Genomic DNA, 22,119 nt, shown 5'->3' on the forward strand with positions numbered 1-22,119 from the left:
CGGCTTCCACTTGGCTCCCGAATAAACAACGCGAACATATGTCCCATATTCGTGACAGATGGTTCCAACAGAGAACTATTTAGTGGTTTTCCCACAGTTGCTACTATGCAGCGCTCCCGAAACCCAACACAATGCAATTAGCCTAAAATAGCGCCAGTTTCCAGATTTCCTCATTTTTCATATGCGGAAAATTTGATTCAGGTGTTTTTATGTTTTAGCTGCAACCAAATGTTTTCTTAAAAGAACCCCAAAACCAGCATATACTTTACCCGGCAATTTTGTCAGCAAGCTATTTGGCCCATTTGACTCAAGGAATTTACTTCTCCTCACAATGAATTTTGCCTAGAGGAGTTTGCCTCTCCTTGTGAGATGGAAGGTGATCAGGCTGGCCGCTTGCATAGTGAAGACTGGATGGCACATGGAGCTAAACTGTTGTAAGGAACTTCAGAAACACTTACTTAAAAGCTTAGCGTGTGCCAGGATATACAACATTCACAGAACCTGAGTGGAAGTGTTATATTTATTTTTCTTTGCTTCACCTGCCACTTTTTCTCAACAGATAGATTTGTATTTCTACTAAAACAAAACAAACAAACAAAAAACCCCAAACTGCCCAGAGTCCTGCTTCTCTCCATGAAACCAAAATAGTGATGCCAAGTTGCAACTAAGTCACAACTGTTTGTGTTTTGGTCATTTAGTGTGAAGGGGCGTATACTATTACAGAGTCACAAAATCTGTTATCTGCTGCACGTAACTGGATGTAACTGGAGAAACAAAGACGAGGACCAGATTTCAAGAGTATTTCAAGATAATTGGAAGGTGCTAAGGTGGTGATGGCATTGGTGATTCAGGACAGGTTCGGCTTTGGAAGCAGCTGGGACTTGATGAAACAAGTTGGCCTTCCAAACACTTCAAGACAAATTGAACTGGGTGAATACAGAGAGATGATTACTTCTTCACTGGTAATTTTGACACCATTATGGCACACGATAAGCTTTGTATCTGAAGTTATCTATCTGTATGGCTAATACACAGGCAGCCGTTATTCTCCTGTTGTTTACAAGTCTAAGTCATGAATAGCTACGACATTCACAGCAGAGCGAGGCAAGGCAGAATAAGACTGAAATCCAGGCCACTATTTACAAAACCATTCATGCAATAATGTCCTGAATATGTGTATACACACAGAGAAATTATTATTTGGCATATAAAAGCAACACACAGCAAATCTCTGCATTAATAGCTACTTTCGCTGTTATAAAACACAGTGTTTGTGAGGTGTTTACTATTATGGTGAAACTGAAATCATGTTTTAAGTGTTAAGAATCGAATAAAATCTTCCTGACAGTTCAGAAATAACAGGACAGCTGGAAAGCATGCATCTGAAATTCTGAATATTGTCACTAAACACGCCTCCTGCCAGTATTTTGACTCATCTCTGGAAAACTATCACCCAAAGTAAAAACAGGGTAAAATGTCTTAACCTAAAAAAGTTTTAAAATGCATCCATGTTCTGAAAAAAAAGGAGAAAGTCCCCGCTACATACAGTTGCTCAGAATGTCCAACCACTGCACATTCTTTAACAGCTCCATAGGTGTGAGAAAGCTTCTTGCCAATCACAAGGGCATTTGTTCCACAGCAGAAATTACCTTTTTTCTTTTCTTTCAGAGATAGAATTATTTATAAATTCTGTCAATTTATTTCCAGTATTTTTTAATTAATCTCTGGATGCCATCTTTTCCATTTATTACTAAACTAATTTCCACGTCTCTCTAGCACGGGGACAGCACAAGTACTTAACTCTCTTCGTGGAGGATGGCTGTGGCTTTGGGTAGCCGACGTCACCTGCCTGCTGGATTGGTGTCGCATTAACACACAAGGTACGCAGCTTTCCAGAACTGAAGTGCCGCGTTGTATCAGTATCGCTTACGTATACCCCGCCACAGGTCGTAGCTACAAATAATTTTCCTTTTTTTTTAAGAATTTAGAAAGATACCAGGCAAAAACCCATAAGCCACTCTGTGGCTGGAGTCATAATCCTTCTGCTCTTTGCACATGCTTTTCCAATTGCCTTTTACTTCCTCTGGGGTAAAATTAAGTCAGTGGATGCTTTGCTGTTGATTTCAGTCAAACCACGGTCCACCTTGCACTTTGTATCTGGCAATCATCAAACCATAAGGCTCTTCAGTCAAATGAGTAGTAAAAAAATAAACCATGCAGAAGTCCTTAATGTGAACATTTTAAAGATATTTAAGCTGGTTTTCTATTCTGTTGATTGAGTTTTATAAGAAAGTTCCAGAAAAATTAATAAACTTTATATAAGGTATAGCTGGTAGGGACAAACATTTCATTAGAAGACAGATGACAACATAATCACTGCTGAGTTGTCACTTAAAGGCCGTTACAGTATGTGAAGAACGGTATTAATGACTTCAAGCGCCTTACTGCCAGCATTAACTGCTAGTACCACAGTCTTTACGTATTTTTAGTCACTCGATTCTTTCTAGTTACTTACGTTAGCTGGTGTTCTTTCACTGAAAACTTTTAATAAAGAAAAGACGAAGTAATGAGGATAGGGGGGTTATTTGATACTAAGACTTCTGTAAATAACAGTGCTTCAAACACTGTTCTTTCAAAGTAGGTTGAGATAAGTGAGCCCCTAACTCTGGGCAGTTTTAAGCTTCCTGACATCTTGCAGGCTGAACCCAAAGGCTCTGAATACAGCAACAGCATCAGACTGCACCGGTAGTCAGGGCTGCGTGGCACTTGAGGCCAGCCATACAAGATGCACAAAATCAGGATACTGGTTTTTCTGCATTCAGTTTTACTGGATTTCCTTCTGCCTCCTCCTTTGCATGTAAATTGACAGTAAACTCTCCGAAGCGCGTCACGTGCAAAAAGAACCGACTCAAATGCAGTCGGGGGTGTTTTGCAGCCAGTCCCACAAGCAAAAGCTGTGGTGGTGGAGCACTGCTTTAGGTTGTTATGGCTGGCAGCAGTTCAGATGGCAATGGAACGGTAAGGTAACAAGAAGGTCGAATTAATACATTGACTAGGCCACAGTTAGCCTGCAGATTCCCTTTGCTACCTCTGCCATAGACCTCCTTTTAAAGACTGAACCCTGCAAGAAAGTATTAAAGTTGGAGCCGCTGAGCCCAGGGAACATTACACAGTATTATCTTGCAGGCCTGGTAGATATGCAAAGAGAAAGTATGCTGAGAGTAAGAACAGTGCCATGAACTTTAAATATAGTTCTTTGGGGAATGAATAGGTGAAGCAAAGCTGAAGCTGAACTAATGAGTCAGATACAGCAGGTGGGGGAGAGCAAGCAAGTGATGGGAAAACGTCTGTGTGCCATGGGAGCACAAAAAGTCGTGTTTACACAGGAGGCTTTATTCAATAATGGGAAAGGGAGAGCAGACAAGTTAGAGAATTACCAGGGACTGGGGGAACAATCTGAACTGCATTTTTTGTCTTACATTTATCTGCTTACCATGAAGTTAAAGTGCCTAGTGGTGGGAATAAGGCAAGAAGGATTTGCTCAAGGCATTAAAGTTTTGTAAAGGACAGATTAAATAACAGTGATCCAAAAATCAATTTTGAGGGGCTTATGAAGCCTTGAATGGGCTTTTGCAGCACAAAAGCAAGATTGAGTTTTTACTGAACCTGTCATTTATTCGGGTTTAGAGCTTTCAGTAAGTATCAGGAAAAACATAAAACAAAAGCAAAGTAAGGAATGAGCATTCACACAGTAAGCAAATAAAAAACCACGTGGAAGTGCAATCCAAACTACTGAGTGACTTAAGTGATGCAAAAGTATAAGAAAAGAAAGTCGCCGTCACCCTCCCCCCACTTTAATCAGACCTGGTAGTGAATTCCCACAGCTGTTCTTGGCCAGGAAGTTTCTCCTGAACTCTCGTTTCCCTGTCCTCAGCAAAGGTGGTGTTTATATAGTATCAGACCACCTGGAAGAAAAAAAAAAAAGAAAAAACATCTGCAAAATTACTCTGTGAATTCATATCTAATATGTGACCTGATTATTATTTCTCTAGAGTAGATAAGTAAATACTAAAACAGTACAATACAGTTCAGAGGGCTTGCAGTTAAGAAGCACACCATATAGTTACCCTTAAAGATTTGAAAACACGGACAAAACCGCAGCCACTTGTGACGTTCTGTATCTCATAGAAATGATTCCATCAAACTTTAAATACCGATGTGCAGGCATGGATATTGATGTTTGCCCAAACTGGTAAGGAAAAAGTTGTTAAGACAGACTGGTAACAGTTGAATCCGTCGAGTTATGTCTTGTGGCTTTAAAAATGGAATAATACAGCCCCCTAGCTGTTGGTAGAGGCAACGCACGCTAACCTGGGAGAGGGGATTTGTGCCTCTACAGCAAAGCGACGGGCTAAATGCCATCGCACAGGAGGCCCGGGCAGCAAAGAAACCTTACATGATGCAGTTGGGCAAAAGTATAAAAGGTGAAAAAAAATATTGTATGTTAAGTGGTAGTGATTCACGTGCCTATAAAATCTAGAGCAATACAATTCAGATGCTAGAACAGCATCATTTGAAACTTCAGCTTCTAAACAATATGCCAGCAGCATCAACCTTCAGCATCCCGTGGGCATTAGGGATCCCATGGGATTCAACCAAGGTCTCAGTTCTGTTGGTTAACTTGAAACCTTCCTTTTGTCTTTTTAAACTTCTGTGATTACCAGCAGCTCAGTCTTGTGGAAACCACACCATCCTGAACCTAAGGACAGGAAACCCTACCTTATGCTATGTAAAATATACTTACATTAGTGAACCTCACAGGCTTTGCAGAAAAACTAAAGCTCTAGAAAATTACTTATTGTAAATAATCTATTGCTGTAGGAATGTAACATTTCAGGCAGCAGAAAAACATGACTGTGGAAAGCATTAACTTCTCAGAATGTTTAAATCAGATTCGTGAACAGCACCTGAGAAAAGCCATGTAAAAAATGAGAATGTTGGAATCTTTCATCTGCATACTGCTTCACTAACACGTAGGTTCAGTCCCCTCCCATGTTTAATTGACAGTGATAAAATATCTCTGTATTTCCATACAGAGCTGTAAAAAGCACTCAGATTTTCTTTCAAACATGCACGGTATTCAGTTTTCACTGCTCATGCTACGCCAGATACACACAGATTTACAGAACGAAGAATATTAAATCAGAGAGGAACCTTTTGCTTTCACTTACTGTTCATGCCTTATTCTAACCTGTAGGACCAAATCTGCCCTGGCTCCCGCCCTGTGTGGGGAAGTCAAAAAAGATACATGGAGGTTAAAGTCATTTTAGAATTTAGTGACCAAAGGCAAAATTATCATCTTGGATTTTCAGAACTGTATTTTCTGTACATTTTCTAGACTAGCCCTGACAAGTAAAAAGAAAGAAAATGGGAGTAGAAGAAACTAGTGTTGTAAATGCCTTGGGAATTTGTCCTACAGAGAAAGCAAACCTGACTATTCTCGGATATCTGCCATCAGCTTCACGTAACAGTCTCTGCCAAACATATAGTGATATTTGGGGGTTTTGTTGTTTGCTTTGCAAACACTTCCGGAAAAATAAATGCACAGAACACAATTTGAAATTAGATGTTTAGTCATAAAAAGGTTTCAGGAATTAAGAGATGAAAAGACAAAATATTTCTTGAGTCAGCAACAATGACTCCTTAATTAACACATGCATTTTTATTTCATAGTTTCGGAAAAACCTTATGATGAGATAATTCTCCTGTAATTCAATTGATTATCAGCTGGAAACAGCGTTGAAAATCAAGACCTGTTTGTTCTACTGAAATATGAGATAAACCCATTCCTTGGCTTCTCTGCTACTACTTCTGTAAAATTCTGATGGCAGCAGAATACCCATGGGGCGCTGTACACACCGGAGAAGCAAACACGACAGGCCGCTCTGAAAGGCAAGTCTGAAAGCTAGAGCCTCAACCGATGGTACTTGCAGTTCCTTCCCTCCACGCTCTTCTGCAAGCGTTCGTTACATCAACTACAGCTCTATCTGTTAAAGAAATTTTCCTGGTTTAATCATGTGATGCACAGTTAAATCTACAGCACTTTCTTTAGATGGATATAGTTACCTGCTGGTAACACCAGTAAAAAAGCTTTTACGACGGCAAGCCTGCATCTATCCTGCAGCTTTACTAGCTGACATAATTCAGATGAAAAACAATGGTGCGTAGTTTTAAATGATGAAGGTGAACTATTCAGGCTTCCTGGATGCTGTCTAAACTTGACTCTGACTCAAGTCGTTTACATGTAACTGCATCTTGAATACTCCTAAATAAGCTGTATCCTAATTTGGCAGTAAAAACGAATGTAAAGGACTCTACACTTCCGTCTGTTTGTCCATCTGTGAGGGATATGAAGGTGGATTTGCCATCTTCTTTAAGCAGACACAGCAAAGCCTTCTAATCTCCAAACCCATATTTTATTAGAACAGAAAATGATGGCTTAGACTGAGCTTTCTTTTTTTTAGTAGAGAAAACTCGTTTTAGCTTGGTGGGTCTGACTAAATGCAAGGCTTGAAATATTTCCAAACAAATATTTCCCCTGCTACTGCATGGATGGAACATGAGTCTCTTTCTCCAAGTGGTCTCCTGACTTGAACAAAGTTTACTCAGATTCTCCTGGAGTTACTAAGACTCTCATTTTCTTGCCGTCACCTTCGAGGCTTCCCTTTGGGTCTATTCAGAGAGGGGAGCCTTTGTCAGCCATCCACTGCAGAAGCTTCTCGCTCCTCCTCCCTCAGGATGACCTGGATGCCAGGCCAAGGAGAACACACGGGCATCTTTTCTATTGTCCTGGGGCACCTTTCTAACACCTGGCATAACATTTGAAGCCAGAAATTAGCAGTTTCTTTGAAAAAAAAATGCAGGTTAAATAAGCACCTATTTTAGTTTACACGTTGCTTCAATTTTACTTCATTTAAATCACACTGGCTCAGGTTTTGCTGGACACTGGTGCATAACTTTTGGTTCACTAAAGGCAAGAATGTGCTCCAGACTATGGAGGTTCATCTGTACTCTGTCTGTAAAGCACAATTCCTGACCCTAAAAAAGGTTAACAGCCAATCTTGTAACATAAACTGGAAGAGCATCCAGCATACAAGATTGACCAATCTCTATTTGTTTGCTTCTTACAAACCATACCTGAAAAACATTTCTAAAGGCCATACTTCTGAACGCACCAATGGCTGGAGATTATTGAGCAACTGAGCTGTATAATTTATTCTGTAAATGGTAAAAAGGCTGGGAATCCGCAGCCCCAAGTAAGGAAAAGAAGGAAAAGATGAACTCATTTTCATAGGAATTTCTGAGTTATTAATTTATGAAAGAAGAAAAAACTATCTTTGCAGACAAAATGTTAAGCTAAAATGTACTTTATAGCAAATTTAAAGCTGTAAAAAATTACTTACACGCCCACAGTGTGACCCCTCCAAGTTTCTGACTTGGTTAATTATCCAGTAGATCACTATTTATGACAAAATAATGCAAACTTGTTTAAACATGTACAATAATGGCATCTTGCCAGAATGAAATGTAAGCATGATGTTCCCAGAATGACAAAAAATCCAAAGCAATCGTGATTAATATCATGATTTCTGAATTTGATTACATTCTAATCTGTATGACTGGAGCTAGTCAGAACATCCTGACAGATGCATAGTCAGGATATTGTGAAACACCAGCACAACATGTCTAAGTTCTTTTTCCTTTTTCATACATCAAAAAAAGGAAGAAAAAAAAAATAACGCAGACAAAAAGGAGCTTCAATTTAGGGGGCAGCACAACTGAACTGTCAGGGACATCTGACTGTGGAGGACCTCCAGGGATGCATGGGACCAAGCTCACAACCACCACACGTAACACCCTGCTCCTCCAGATTACTTATAACCACTGCTCCTATCGGCTGGAAAAGGGGAAGCAGAGCTTACCACATTCCTGTAACTTTGGATATTTGTGGCCCCTGTGACGGGGTGACTATTAATGTACAGAATAACACCTCACATAGTTTCATTTCTCATGTAGTAATTCATGCATGTGTCTAGTCTGTCCTGACCTAGAGCACGACATCCTCATGAACAGAAACTTGTGCGTTTCCCTAGAATATATCCTTGTACTTAGATCTTTGAGATTCAGATTTTGTCTTTGTAAACTGGGTAATCACAATTGCCTTCTGGTTTGGTCCTGACCATATATACCATATATATGTGTGTATATATATATATATATATATGTGGTAAATGCTTTAAAGTAGGCCCTACTTCGACACTGTTCAGAGAGTTAGAAAGGAGGGTACAGTCTTAGCTAGAACTGCAAGAACTACTATAACACTAGAATCAAAGAGTTTTGGTGAAGCCATTTTGAGAGAGAGAATCTTCATTCTAAATGTTGAACAAAACTGGTAGGTGATGGCACATTAAATGATTTGCTTTCAGAATAGTTAGCTGGGCCACAGTGGTTTTTGGAGACCTGGAGAACACAGGGAGAAGCAGAAAGCAGCAAGCTGTTCATGCCAGGGTATCTATTTCCCTGGTGAAGTCTTTTAATTCATGTTCAGATAGAATACTCTTATATTTTAATTTAATTATCACATTTGGATGCTTAAACTTCTTCAAATTTTACTTGTTGAAAATGCTTAGAATCATCTCATTAGGGATGGAATGAGATTTTTTTTTTTCTTTTTTCCATGGGATAAAAGATGATTGAAAAATTAATGGGGTTTTTTTCCACTTTTTAAAAAGTTCTAAACCTCAATTTTAAATTAATATTGACTGGGCAGTCAACACATTTTCAGCTTTCCTTCAATACAGTGTCTCTATGCTGAAGTGAGCCATTTCAGATGTCTGAAAAAGTATTGCTTAATGCCTGTAAGCACTGTCAAAAATCAATAACTCTGAAATTTGTGCTATTTGTACTTTAAGTTTGGCATATCACTTTTGTTCAGTCTGTTTACAGTAGAATAAAATGGGTATGGACAATTGTCACAAAGCACATAAATGAATAATATTCCTTTAAATTGTAGAAAGAATATAATTTTGATATTTGCGATATTAATTATCTTTAGTGAAGCTCTGCAAAAAAGTGCAAATTAAAAAATCGTAGGAAATAGCATTGTTTTGGTGGTTACATATAACCTGTGGATGGTGACCACAATCACACTAAAATATTTTTTCATAGGGAAATATTTTAAAAATTTATAAAACATATCATTAATGAAGAAAAAAACACATTTTTAAGATATTGTAGGTGGACAAATGATTAGCAGAGCAGTGCTGTCAATAACATGAGCTTTTAATATTAAGAGCAGCAACACAAAGGAATTCCAAATTGTGTTTCAAGAAGAAAAAAAGGATGCTGAATTTGAGTGTTGTATTTTCCAGCAAAGGCAGCTCTGAAGTTCAGTTTTCATATTGCACAGGTGTCTGCATCTTGAAGATTAAATCTATTCACTTTTGTTATATAGATGTACAGTCAACTCTAGGACTTCGATCATCTATCTTGGAGCCTATTTAGATAATGTAGTATTCTTTTCCCCCCCTAGAGAAACAGCAAAAAGTGTTCTTCCTGCAAGATTTCCACGAATAACCACAAGTGCTCTTTCCGTAAGATGTCGGCTTTATGTGGAATGTCCCAGTTGATGAGTATTGACTAAAAATGTTTAAAAGAAGTGTCAAACACACAGAAGTTTCCCCTCAGTCTAACTCCCTTCAAAGTACCACTTAAAGATGTTCAACTAACAGGAGTCCCGAGTAAATAAATCCTAAACTGAAGGTGAAACTGAATGGCTGAAGGGATCTGGAAACAGACTTGGATTTGGTTAAAGTTCTGAATCCTGCTAAGATGTTGGCATCCAAAATCTTATGACATACTGAGACAGAAAGATGCTTACCAGCACATGACTACATGACAGGGAGGCCTAAACATATCCAGATGTCTACTTCATCGCCAAGCTGACAAGTACCGGTCAGAGAGGGCAAACTGATGCAGGCTTCCTGGATACCTTCCTGAACAGCATTTGCAATGCTAGCCCAGACTTGGCCAGGACATTTGGAATATAGAATCATAGAATCATAGAATCATAGAATGTTTAGGGTTGGAAGGGACCACTAGTGGTCATCTAGTCCAACCCCCCTGCAGTGAGCAGGGACACTGCTAACTAGATCAGATTGCTCAGAGCCCCATCCAACCTGGCCTTGAATGTTTCCAATATACCCAAACAGAAATCTTCCAGTGGTTGGGGGCCAATGGGGTCCTACTTTGAGCTTTGTGATAAAGAACGAACAGAGTGGTGTTCATGGTTTGAATAATTATGTGACTGGAATGTCAAAGCTATCTGCACAAAATTTTTTTAAACACTTAAATGGTACTTTAAAAAAAAAGAAATGAAAACTTGGAAGACAGCTTTGCCTCTGAAGTAAAACTATTTCTAAAATAAAGCACTTGGTTGCTGAACTGAATTTACTGTACTTCAAAGCCATTCAAGAATGTTTTTATTTCTCTAATGATCAGAGAAAAATCAGGTTTTCCAGGGAAGTCTAAAATCTTAGACAAGAAAGAGCTAGGTGTTATATTGCAAACAGCTTTACCAAGGCATGGTCGCCATGTTTCAGTGTAAGATTCACAAGGCAAGAGTGTCTATGCCTATGCTGTGCAAATGCAGCTCTTAAAAATAAATCCGAAGTTGGGCTCACCATGCAATGTATCCTTGCACAGGGACCATTTATCCTAGCTGTACAGATACCTAGAAGCTTATATGAGGCACTGACAAGACCACTAGACGTCTAGAAACCTGGAGGAATGCCCACTATCCTCAAAATCTGTTTGTATACACGCCAGAGGTTAGTGTAAGATAATACAGGCATATGTAACAGACCTGTGTTGAGGCAAAGACCACAAATATTACTAGGGTGAACACATAAGATGGCCAGAATATCTGCCTGAACTACTAAAATACATTTTGGTTTTAATAGTGTGCTTTGTTTTGTTTATGCACCCTGATCCTGGATCAAAAGAACGAGTATAGTTTATCTCAAATGCGCTCTCCCAGTTGAAGTCCTATTCCAACACTTCCCTGTTAACTCTCATAATCTTAGTGCTTTTTAGAAACCACACTCAAAGATCCTCTCCCTTCTCTTCCTTACAAACACCAGCCACTTCTGTATCCCCACCAGGTGCCAGCTATTCAGAGGAAGCAGCATGCAGTAGTTACTGCTGGCTGCCGTTTCAGAGTACCAGGTGTATATCTGGCCCAAATGGAATCCAGTGCTATAAAATAAGAGGACAATCAGAACATTAAGTCTCCTTGGGAAAGAAAATAAAAAAGCATATTCCTCCCCCCAATACAACTGGAGTCTGCTAGAAGCCTAGGTTTGTAAATGTCTCTAGAGTTAAAAGTGAGAATTACATTTTAATTAGGAATATATATTCAGACTAATACTGTTACTGAATCAATACCTAAGGCAAAGAATGAAAATTTATGCCATATTTTGGAAGATAATCTGGTCCACTGGATACCAAACCCATGCTCTTAAATCTCTCCCCAAGGTAGCCCATTTCTTAAAGCCATTTGTCATGTGGATAAGGCCCATCTCATTTTAATTGTGATACAACACAAAAGACAAACCTTGTCTATAATGAACTAAGAATATACTTCAGACTTAATATGTAAAAGCAGAAGAAGCATTGTGAATACTCTAGATACATTTTGCACAGCTGTCAGATAAAAACAGCCCTGGAAGCACAGTGTCATAATCATGAACACACCGCTTCCTACCACACCTTGCTTGTTCTTACCCCATAACTCATGCACAATTTGCTGTTCCATGTCCCTGTCTGAAAGAGGGGCCTGGTAATATGCTAGGAAAGTAAGATTTTTAATTCCCTAGTGCTGTGAGAGAACAGAATCAAAACTTTCCTGTCCTGGGCAAATACTCTAGCCTCTACAATACCTCTGCTACAATGTGGTCTGAGAGCTCCTAACAATACAGGGCTTCCAGAGAGATGAGCCTTTCACCTTGCCCTCTTCCTCAACCCACATCACTGTATTCTTACCACATTTCAAGATCTCAGTCCAACGCCGCTGCAGGGAAACACAGTATCTTGGCAATTAAAATGAACACTGAAATATTGTACTGACTCCTTTTCAATTATACATAGTTGAGTTCACTTTCCATCTTGTGGGTGGACTTGTAAACATAAATTCAGCCCTGCTCTGGTTTCCAGCTGGGACCTTGAAAGGAGATGTCTCGACACTTTGCTACGCAGTCTGAGGCGATCTGGGACACTGTACAGGCAAAAGGACAAGAAGGTAGCTAACTTTCTGCCAACAGATACTGGTGTCTGGTTAGCAGGAGGACTTTTTTTGATACCAGGAACCTAAAAGCTTTCTACGTCCTGATTTATGTATCAAAGTTTTCCTGTGGCATAAAAGGAAAATGAATGCCTGATAACAATAATTTCAACAGCAATAATAAGGGGAAAGGGTAGGAGAGGAGTATTATTCTCTCTAAAATGCTAAAATGAAAACAATTTGACAGAATCAGCTTCAAAAATCCTCTATTTCTAACCAAAAATTAAAACGAGTAAACTTAAAATGACTCAGCAGAAACTTTTCAGCTTAAATTTAATCGCACAATTTATTAGAAAAAAAAAAAAGCTATTTTCAGCTGGGTTTATGTACCTAAGATAATAATAATAATAAAAAACAAGAGTTAGCTTTATTTCATTGCTGTTCCAGATGGTAGCCAAAAGGGACTGAGAAGCGTGGGAGTAACTGTTCCCTATCTGTGAGGGGTTTGGATTTAAAAGGTTACGTATGCCATGCAACTGCCAACTATTTCTTAAAAGGTTCCACGGCTTCTAGCTCTGGGCTCCACAGAGACAATGATATGAAGAACAAAGAAAAATGAATTTGGTCATTTTGCTGTTTGCATCACCAGCAGATATCTAAGCATTTGCTTAATTCAAAGCAAGTGCCACATGAGGATTTTGGAGGCCTGGCAGGTTTAGAGACATTCATTTTCTGTGTATGTTTCAGGCCATCTCTTCACTGAAAGGTAATTTATCTGAGTATGTCAAGATAGGACTCAAGAAAACAGATACAGACTAGATTTGACCTGACTTATGAGTCTGCTATTCGATTTCTCTGACGAGAAATATAAGGAGAGGGACAGACAGAGCAGCAGTCGGTTGTGCTGCCACTCAGTAACTCGTGCTTTGAGAAAAACTTTCAAACTCCAACTTCCTGGAGTGCAAGAGATAAACCACATCACGGAACCAATACATCGATATCACTATACAGGTTATGAGAAATAAACTACAGCATTTCAGAGTACATTTACTCAGAATTCAAGAAACAATAGAGATAACCTGAGTATCTTGTTTTTATTAGTGGCAAGAAGGATGTCAGCACAGCCGCTACAGGAATAGGTATATCAATAATTCACACTGAATTACCTCATAGACTTTTAACACCATTACGTCCTTTGTGGCCTCCAGTCTGAGGATGCATATTTGTGTAAAAAGCAATCTTTAGAACTAAACATTATAAATACAGTACATTTACATCCCATCTAATTGTATCCACTTAACTACAACAGATGAGTTAGGAGCTTAATCGCCATAGACTCCTTAGACACTTAATGAGATAAAGCACTATCACTTTCACTTTTCAAGTACTTCTTTTCAGGTAGCAGTAGTCAAGAAGCCAAATCAGGAAGAAAAACAATGTGTCTGTAGTTACTATAAAATGGATTTTATAAAGTCCGAAGAACCTCAGGCATTTAGGAATAAGATGAGGCATCTGTAAGAGTGTTAGTGGAATACCTAAGCTAGAAAGCCCTGAGAATCCCAGTTAACAACATATGATATCCTTTAAATAATTTTTAAAATTCTTTGAGCTAGAATCGCCAATTAAAGGACTTTTTCTGCTATAAGGTCTCGGAAATATCTGGTCCACAAAAATGATCAACCTTTTCTTTTTCAAAACTTACCAATACATATCAAGTATCCTTGACTGCCTCTTATTCAGGTCGATGCTACCTCAAAAAAAAAAAAAAAAAAGATTTTCTTATTCAGACAAAACTCTTGAAAGATCTGAAAAAGCAAACATTGAATCAAGTCGTATAGCATACTGAAATAATGTCCTATATTATAGTCACATGCCCTTGTACCTCGGAAGAATAAAAGACTTGAAAAACCCTGATGTGTCAGAGGACTATAGAGGATATTAAAGTCATGAGATTTCCTGACCAGCCACATCTCAGCATTCTGCAAGAGCAGGTACTTCACACGGTAAAAACTCACATCCCATTCCAGACAGTTTATGTTAGAGAGGGAAGCAATACCCTCCATAACCCCAGCCAATATGACTTAGAGAAAAATTACTTCCTGATCCCAATCAGGTGATCAATTTACCCCGAGCATGTAAGCAAGTTATATGCAGTTAATACCTGAAATCCTAACCAACTGCCCCATTTTTACCTGCTTCCAATCTTACCACTTAAGAAAGGGCTGTCCCCTTCTCCTATACTGTGCACCAAGAAGGAACATAAAAGCCCTGGTGTATGCAGAACAATAGGAGAGCTGGCACATGGACCAGTTAAAAACATTCCTGTTGAGGGACTGTGTAAGAAAAGCACACAAACAAGTTCCCCAATAAACTTCTCTGGCAATGTCAGTAAGTATCCAAAGCTTTATATCACAGACTCTATATTCAGACTCATGATCACTTCACCATGTCGCACATATCCTTTCATTAATTTATACATTTCCATCTGGAAGTAGTTCAGGTCCCTGCCTCCATGACCTTGTCTGGAAAGCAGTTCCAGAGCTTTGCACAAATTGCCAAGAACCTTCTTTTAAATTTCCCATTTATTCATAATTGTTTGTATGTATCTGATCTTGAAATAGTGTTATCCTTTAACATAAAAGCCTTCTTCCCTCACGTCTACCCCCACATGTACTTATAAAGATATAACCATATGCCCTTTCAAGCTTTGTTTTGCCAGATAAGCTATTTTCATCTCAGCTGAGAAAATAGGTACTCCTTTCCCCTAACCATCCCACTCTGCACCTGCTGTGAATCAATGTGGGTCATGGGAACTGTAAACAATATTCTGAGAGTTGTCTTACCAATGCTTTGTAAAGCAGTATTAACACTTTATTGTCTTCACGGAAAACCCTTCCTCTAATATACCCTGAAACTGCTTCATGGCCACAACATAACGATGGCTCTCAGTCACCATACAGCCAACTAATGCATTAAACCTCTTCCCTTTACTATCACCGGCAATTATCAAGACACCAGCTTATACTAAAAGAACATGATACTAATCCCCAAGCACCGAGCTCTACTTTCCGTACGATTAGGTTTCCGTTTTGTCAGTCCATAAGGTCATTTTTTTTTTCTGAGATGCTAGTCATATTCCAATTTTGTGCCATCTCTTAATGCCATATCCATTCTCCTACTTTCACCAAGTTCAAAAATACTACTTAAATCGGTCCTAGAGGAATTCTACTAGCAAACTCCTTTCATTTTGAAACTTCCATTTTTAACAGAACCCTCTTTTAATACAACCCTTTACTCCGTTCCTCTTCCACCTTACAATTCTTGCATTAAAGCTCATCTTCTCCACCTTAAACAACTTCCCACAAGGAACAATATAATGCCTTATTTCGATCAAGGTAAATTAGGTCTACTGCATTACTCTTCTCTGGGACAATTATCTTATCAAAGAAAGATATTAAGTTAGTCTGATATGATCTGCCCTTGATAAAACCATATTGTAGTTTTTCCCACTTTCCATTTACCTCCAGGTCTTTGATAATTTTTTCCTTCAGAATCTGCTCTAAGACCTTGCGTAGCATTGAGGTCAAACTGCCATGCCTGCATTTTATTTAACCACCTCTTTTCCCTTTTTTGAATACAGGGAATAACTTTATTATTCTTTATTTATATCAAGCTAGCATTGAATTGAACAGATACACATAAAATCCCTGCAAATGCATTCTGTGCAAACCAGCGTTTCTGGTTGTGGATTCTTTCAGTGCCCTGAAACGCGTATTGTTTAACCCTCTCCATTTCATTACAGTAAGTAGGCTACGTTTAGCTGATAGCTCACTCACAGAAACTTCCATTGCTCTGTCTTCATTCCCTTAAGCACCTTTTTACTATTCTTAGTCACTATATTATACCCACTGAAAATTGACACGAAATATTAATTTGCTATTTCAGTCATATCTAGATTGTAGTTAATCTCCATTTCATTCCTGGTATTCTATGTTTCCTTACATCTTACTTCTGTGCTCCCTTTTACTAATGTGTCTGCAGAACCACTTTGTATTTGGTTTAATTGTGCAAGCCCACTCAGCTAAGTTCTTGGCCATGCTGATACTTTTATATCACCCTTGAGAAGATCCATTATGAACTAGGAAAGGGTGTGGAGTATGATACCGAGAACACTCGTCCATTTCTATCCCTTATTTCCTTCAGTGCTCTCCAGAAAAATGAATCGTGCCTTGATGTGTAATTACGCTCACTTCTACAATGAGTATCGAGTATTGGCCACAATACAGAAAGAATTTACTAAATATTTAGGTGTGTTTAGGCTGATAGGACTTCATACTTTTCAGCTTGCAAATTTGCAGGAACCATTAGAAGATATTTCTGAATTGCTAGAGCCTGTCTTAAAGAATTCATGGAGGACTGGGAAGTTCCCAGAGAAATATGACAGGCTAGACTTAGTGTTTGTCTTTATTCTTTGGCAGAATTTTACACCAGGCAGATCAAGTTTTAAGAAAGGTACTGAGACAAATTATAAAACAGTTAAACTGCAGATACTTGGAAGAAAAATAAGCAAATATAAAACACCAGTCAACCTTGATTTGTCATGAACAAATCATGACACACTATTTAACTTCCTTCCCTGATGTGGCAGCTGGCCAGAAGGAGGGAAGTGAAGCAGTAAATTTGTTGTACCTTAACTTTAATAAGGGATTTTGACACCAACACTGGATTTTCACACTGTCTTATATCATATTCTTATAAGTAAACTATTTTCTACATCCAGATTGTTGCAAAATAGAAGGTCATACTGGGAGAACAGTCATCTCATACCTATTTTCTTCTTACATTCCTTAGGTTTCTACTGCTGGCCATTGTCACAGAGAGGCTCGTTGCTCCTTTGGTCTGAGCCAGCATAACCTTGCTCCTGATCTTCCATATGGTCTACAGTACTCACCCTTACCAACACGCATAGCTGATTGAAAACTTGCTCTCTTGGTGAACTGTTTTCAACTATTTACTCTTCAGGACTTCACAAAAGGGATCCAGAGAAGTCTGAGCCAGGTGCAATTCTATTCAGTGTTGTTAACATCTTGGAAGATGGAATAGAGAGCGTACTTACAGAACGTGCACAACTCGATGTATAGCATTGAGGAGGGGACAGAGGCTGGAGAAGAGGGAGTGGTTTGGAGGAAAGAACCAGAATTCAGAATACCATGACAAATGGGAAATGTTGTGTGGAATATTCACTAAGGGGAAAGAGCAACATGGTACACTTAATGACAATAAATCTAATGCACACATGCAGGATAAGGAATGTCTGGCCAAGAATCTGCCCAGCAGACAAGGGTCTAAGAACACCAAAGATGGAGAATAGGGGGAGAGAAGTGAAGACAAGAGGCTAAGAAAATATGACTGACGCAGAAAGGGTGGGGGAATCGGGGGCGTTTACTCTAGATAATAAACACAAGACAGGGAGGGCCAGGCAGGACAGCGATCTGCCAGGTCTTCCTGAAAAGTTCTGCCCATGCAGCGGTTCCCTGTCCCCATGAGTCAGGCAGCCCCCAGCATGCTTTTTCTGTCCTAACTGTAGAGTTAAAACAGACAGTCCCCTGCTATGCTTTTCAGCCCTCCATGCCCATGATTCTTATGTCATCTACTCAGCACGTCCTGCTGGATTACTCCTATAAATAAAGATTACAAATATAAATATGTGTGCACATCAGGCTCTTCATCATTAGGTCCTTTGATTAAAGATCTTCTCTCTTCTTTTATTTTTTTTTTCTTTTTGCAGCACTGGAAGATCTAACAGCATTCACAATCAACAACAATTGCTTCTAAACTGGTATATAAGCTATGTTTATTTCTTTAGGAAGAGGAGGGTTAAAAATGCCATCTAAAAATAGAAAGAGGAACAGGCCAAAACATATGTGAAAACATATGAAAATACTTTGTGCTACTCACTTTTATAAACTCTACAACCTCAGCTATGGATATTCATTTTGTATTCAAAGAACTGACTTATTGAGGGTATTTTAAATATTCTGATTTAATTCTCAAAATAGGAAAAATGTAATTATTTTAAAGGGAGAAATATTTTTCTATTTATTCTAATTCACTTTCCTTCTGTTATCTTCTTTCTAAAAAGACAAGCTGTAAAAGGACAAACCCACAAGATTTACATACTTTTCACACAATCTGTGAATAGACATGTTTAACGCTTCTGAAAAGAAGTCACTGTAATACAATGCAAATTATTAATTTATGAATGTGGCACAATTGATAATACATGCTTACCGCAGCTGTGATTTTCTACTCTACTTGAATTTAATGCTTTTATTACCCTGCCTATGCGCTGAGTCCTGGCATATGTATGCAGATGCGTGCCATGAAGCCTTTGAAAGTTTCAGGATTAAAGATAGCTAATCTCCCAGAAGCATCGGTGGGAAGGAATATGGAAGGGATAGAAGCACAACTATAGGTTCTCTTTTTTTATGTCATCTTTAAAAAAGATGAATTCACAGCATAACATCTGTATCAATAGGCAGTTAAGTTTATATAGTGTTATTTATCATTGTTAAGTCTTCATTAAATATGTTCCTCTGCCCACAAAGGGCTGTACAGAAAATAGAGGGCACAGTATTACAGAGATTTATTTATTAGATTGGATTTGACAAAGCAGCTTTTAAAACCTGCAGGTAGAACATACCTTTTCCATAATATTCTGAAGGAAAGAAGTATTCTGAAAACTGTTCAGATTATTTTGAAGGAATAGGGACAACAGATTTTTTTCTGAATAACTAACTAGAATTGGGAACTTTGTTACAAAACAGTTTGTCACTCGAAAATACCATCTGGCCCAATTTTGATGAGAGGTTTTATGAGACCATGCAGTTTCAATAGTTATATTAGGAGCAGGTTTTCAGATTCAGGATATATGTTTTAGTCAGACTGAGATAGCTGTTCCTCAGATAGGCAGTACTTCCTCAGTTTGGGGACTTGAATGGAATAATCTCTACTGCTGCCTAATTCGGGCCATGGACATGTATCCAAGTCTTCCAAATGTCTAGGGAAACTGTTATATTTTTAAGTAGGAGCATGGATGGAACTGTAAAATTAATATTATGAAAACTATTAGCAGAGAAGCCTAAAAGTGTAATGGACAACTCCTGGTTTCACATGAGATTTATTTTCAGCATGCACAGAACCCATTTGGCTTTAATGCATACAGCAAAAGTATAACAGCTATCTAACCTAGCACTAAATAGCGCTCCTGTTATGAATAAAGATGATAAAGCAGTTTCATTTCAGTCATCTACACATACTCTTGTTCCTACAGTTGCAGCATCAGGTAGAAATAGAGTTTAAAGAACAAACATAAACATTTTGAGATCTCCTGAAATATTTTAGAAGACATAATGAGAGCTGCTCATCTAATATTTTAGCAGCATTGTATATAAACTTCTAAAAATCAATTGAGTTGAAAAAAAAACAAGATTTTTTTTTTTTACTTTTATGAACTAGCTGTAAAATTATTAATTTCTATGTTTCAGTGTCCATTAACATTTTTCTATGATTAAGATAAAATTTATGCAACAAAAAGAGGTAAGCTAGCACACTGGCGGTATATGGTTATAGGAAACATACCTTACTTAACTGAAGTATTTTCAACCGATTGTTTAACACATTTCAATCCAAGATTACATCTCTCGCATGAAAGTCCCAGTCCTCAAAATGTTTCTTTAACAGCCCCTTATTCAGAAGTTTTAATGCCACCCATCTTCTTAGAAGACTTTACAACATAATGGATAATTCATTTACATTTCTTCTAATACAAAATAAAAAAAATACCCTCTTATAAATGGAAGATGCAAACAATTAACATCTAAAAAGTATTTTTTCACTATTTCTGTTCCACTGGGTGCCAACTTAGTGGTAACCAATATTGATGTAAAGCAAACTGCAGTTTTTCAGCCAAATAATTAAGAAAATTTACTATAAAAAATGCAAAGCCAAGGCAGTATTTTGTACTGTGATATACACTCCAGATCTGAAGAATTCTTTCTCCATTAAATAAGTTACTACCATTATGCCAAGATAAATAAGAGCTCTGATAAATGTTTCAAAATGAGAGCCTCATTTGTTGTTTATCTAAATACTGCAGAACAGCAGGGTAAAAAAGTTTTGGATAGACTCTTAATCCAGTAAGAGGCAACTGAAATATATATTTAAGACTCCAAAACACTACAGAGGGACAGTGTAGCTACCTGTATAACAGTGCAGGTTCCAATCAGCAAAGAAAGCAGGTGTTGTGTGATTATAACCAAAGACAATAGAAAACTTAGGTTTAAAAACATAAAAGAGTAATCTTTGCTTTTGTAACCCAAAGGGATCCAATGAAGCCTTTCCAGATGGAATTAAACAAAATCTTGGATATAAGACTCAAACGGAGATATGACAATGCAAATAGCAGGCTCTGTCCTTATAAAGAACATCTGTTGTGAAGTTGTTTACATTCCTTCCAAAGCGGAAAAGTGTATAGCTAGTGCTCCATTGCAGCCAGCCGTGTTCGGGGGAGTACGAAGTTACTTCTTAGTGGGTTTTGATGCATTATAAGCACACAAAGCTTTTCACTAACTCACAATTTTGTCACCTGAAAAAACAGACAAATAAATAGGGGATTTGGGGCACAGAGATACATTCTGTATTCATTTCCATATAATTTGCCAGGGATTTAGTTCTACATTTTCCATTATTTTATATTTTATTACATGACTTTTTGTAGTTTATTTCCTCCCTGTTATGAGGAGGAAACAGGGTATCTATTCATGAGTCCCTTGCTGAGCAGTCTCCTAGAAATGGAGACCTTCCAGCCTGTGGGTCAGCGTTTGCTCTCACTCTCCCAGAGATAACACCTAGACTGTGTTTAAGCTGAGTTCCTCAGGAAATGAGAGCGAGGTCGTAAATTAGAAGTTATTACTGCATTTTAATATTCTCCTTCTCTGCTATCCTGCTCTAGGTTTTCAGAAGCAGTTGAATTACTTTTTTTTCTTTGTTTTTTCTTTTCTTTTTATTACTAGGAACTCAAATATATTCAAGCAGAGACCACCAAGTGCTTGTTCTGCTGTTCCTGTGCTCCCCCATTCCCACCCAGCCGGCACAGGAGACAGGCAATGGGCGAGACAGACCAGCTCCATCCTCCCCTGGGGTGGCCAGCGGGAGGGGAAGAATCATCACACAAAATGTTCTTGGTTTGCTTTAAACCCACTTTATTACATGTTACCACTTCACACTGCTTGCTGTATTTTAACAATGAAGTTTTAAATAGTAGAGCTAAAGCCTTGATTTTAAAAGCCATAGCATAAAATTATGAATGTCTGCTATTTTTTTATGCTTACTTATGCCAAATAATTACTGGCTTTCTCACTATTTGTGGTCGCCCTCCATCAGCATTGCATTGGTGCTCAACACTGCATTCCAGTGGTTAGTGCTCACCATTTTTATACACACACACATATATATGCTATTTCCCAGTAAAGGACTTCAGCAGTGAACACAAAATGAGAGCTGTGAATTTATGCCACAGAATAATTTGGTATTATTCCTTCATGTAAGGTAGAACAAAGTTAGTGCAAAAATAGATGTCAAATACAAAGACCACCAAGAGCAAAAGATGACCAAAGAGATGTAGTTTGGGAAGAAGGTTTGATATAAATATAACATTCAAACCTAAGCAGTATAGTTTGTATAAGGAAGATATAATATTAACAGTGCTTAAGAACAAA

At 38.2% G+C, this 22,119-nt stretch overlaps 1 protein-coding gene across 1 annotated transcript in view; it reads right to left on the minus strand.

Annotated features, from left to right (window-relative positions):
- Nucleotides 1-3,924, minus strand: part of GFRA1 (GDNF family receptor alpha 1) — a 150,962-nt gene extending 147,038 nt beyond the window's left edge. Inside the window, exon 1 of the mRNA XM_009641405.2 lies at nt 3,865-3,924. The gene's annotated coding sequence lies outside the window, so the exon portion shown is untranslated. The remainder of the gene's footprint in view (nt 1-3,864) is intronic.
- Nucleotides 3,925-22,119: the final 18,195 nt, after the last annotated feature.

The sequence above is a fragment of the Egretta garzetta genome, unplaced genomic scaffold (assembly GCF_000687185.1).
Source record: "Egretta garzetta isolate BGI_Z169 unplaced genomic scaffold, ASM68718v1 scaffold486, whole genome shotgun sequence".
In the NCBI taxonomy this organism is placed as follows: domain Eukaryota; kingdom Metazoa; phylum Chordata; class Aves; order Pelecaniformes; family Ardeidae; genus Egretta; species Egretta garzetta.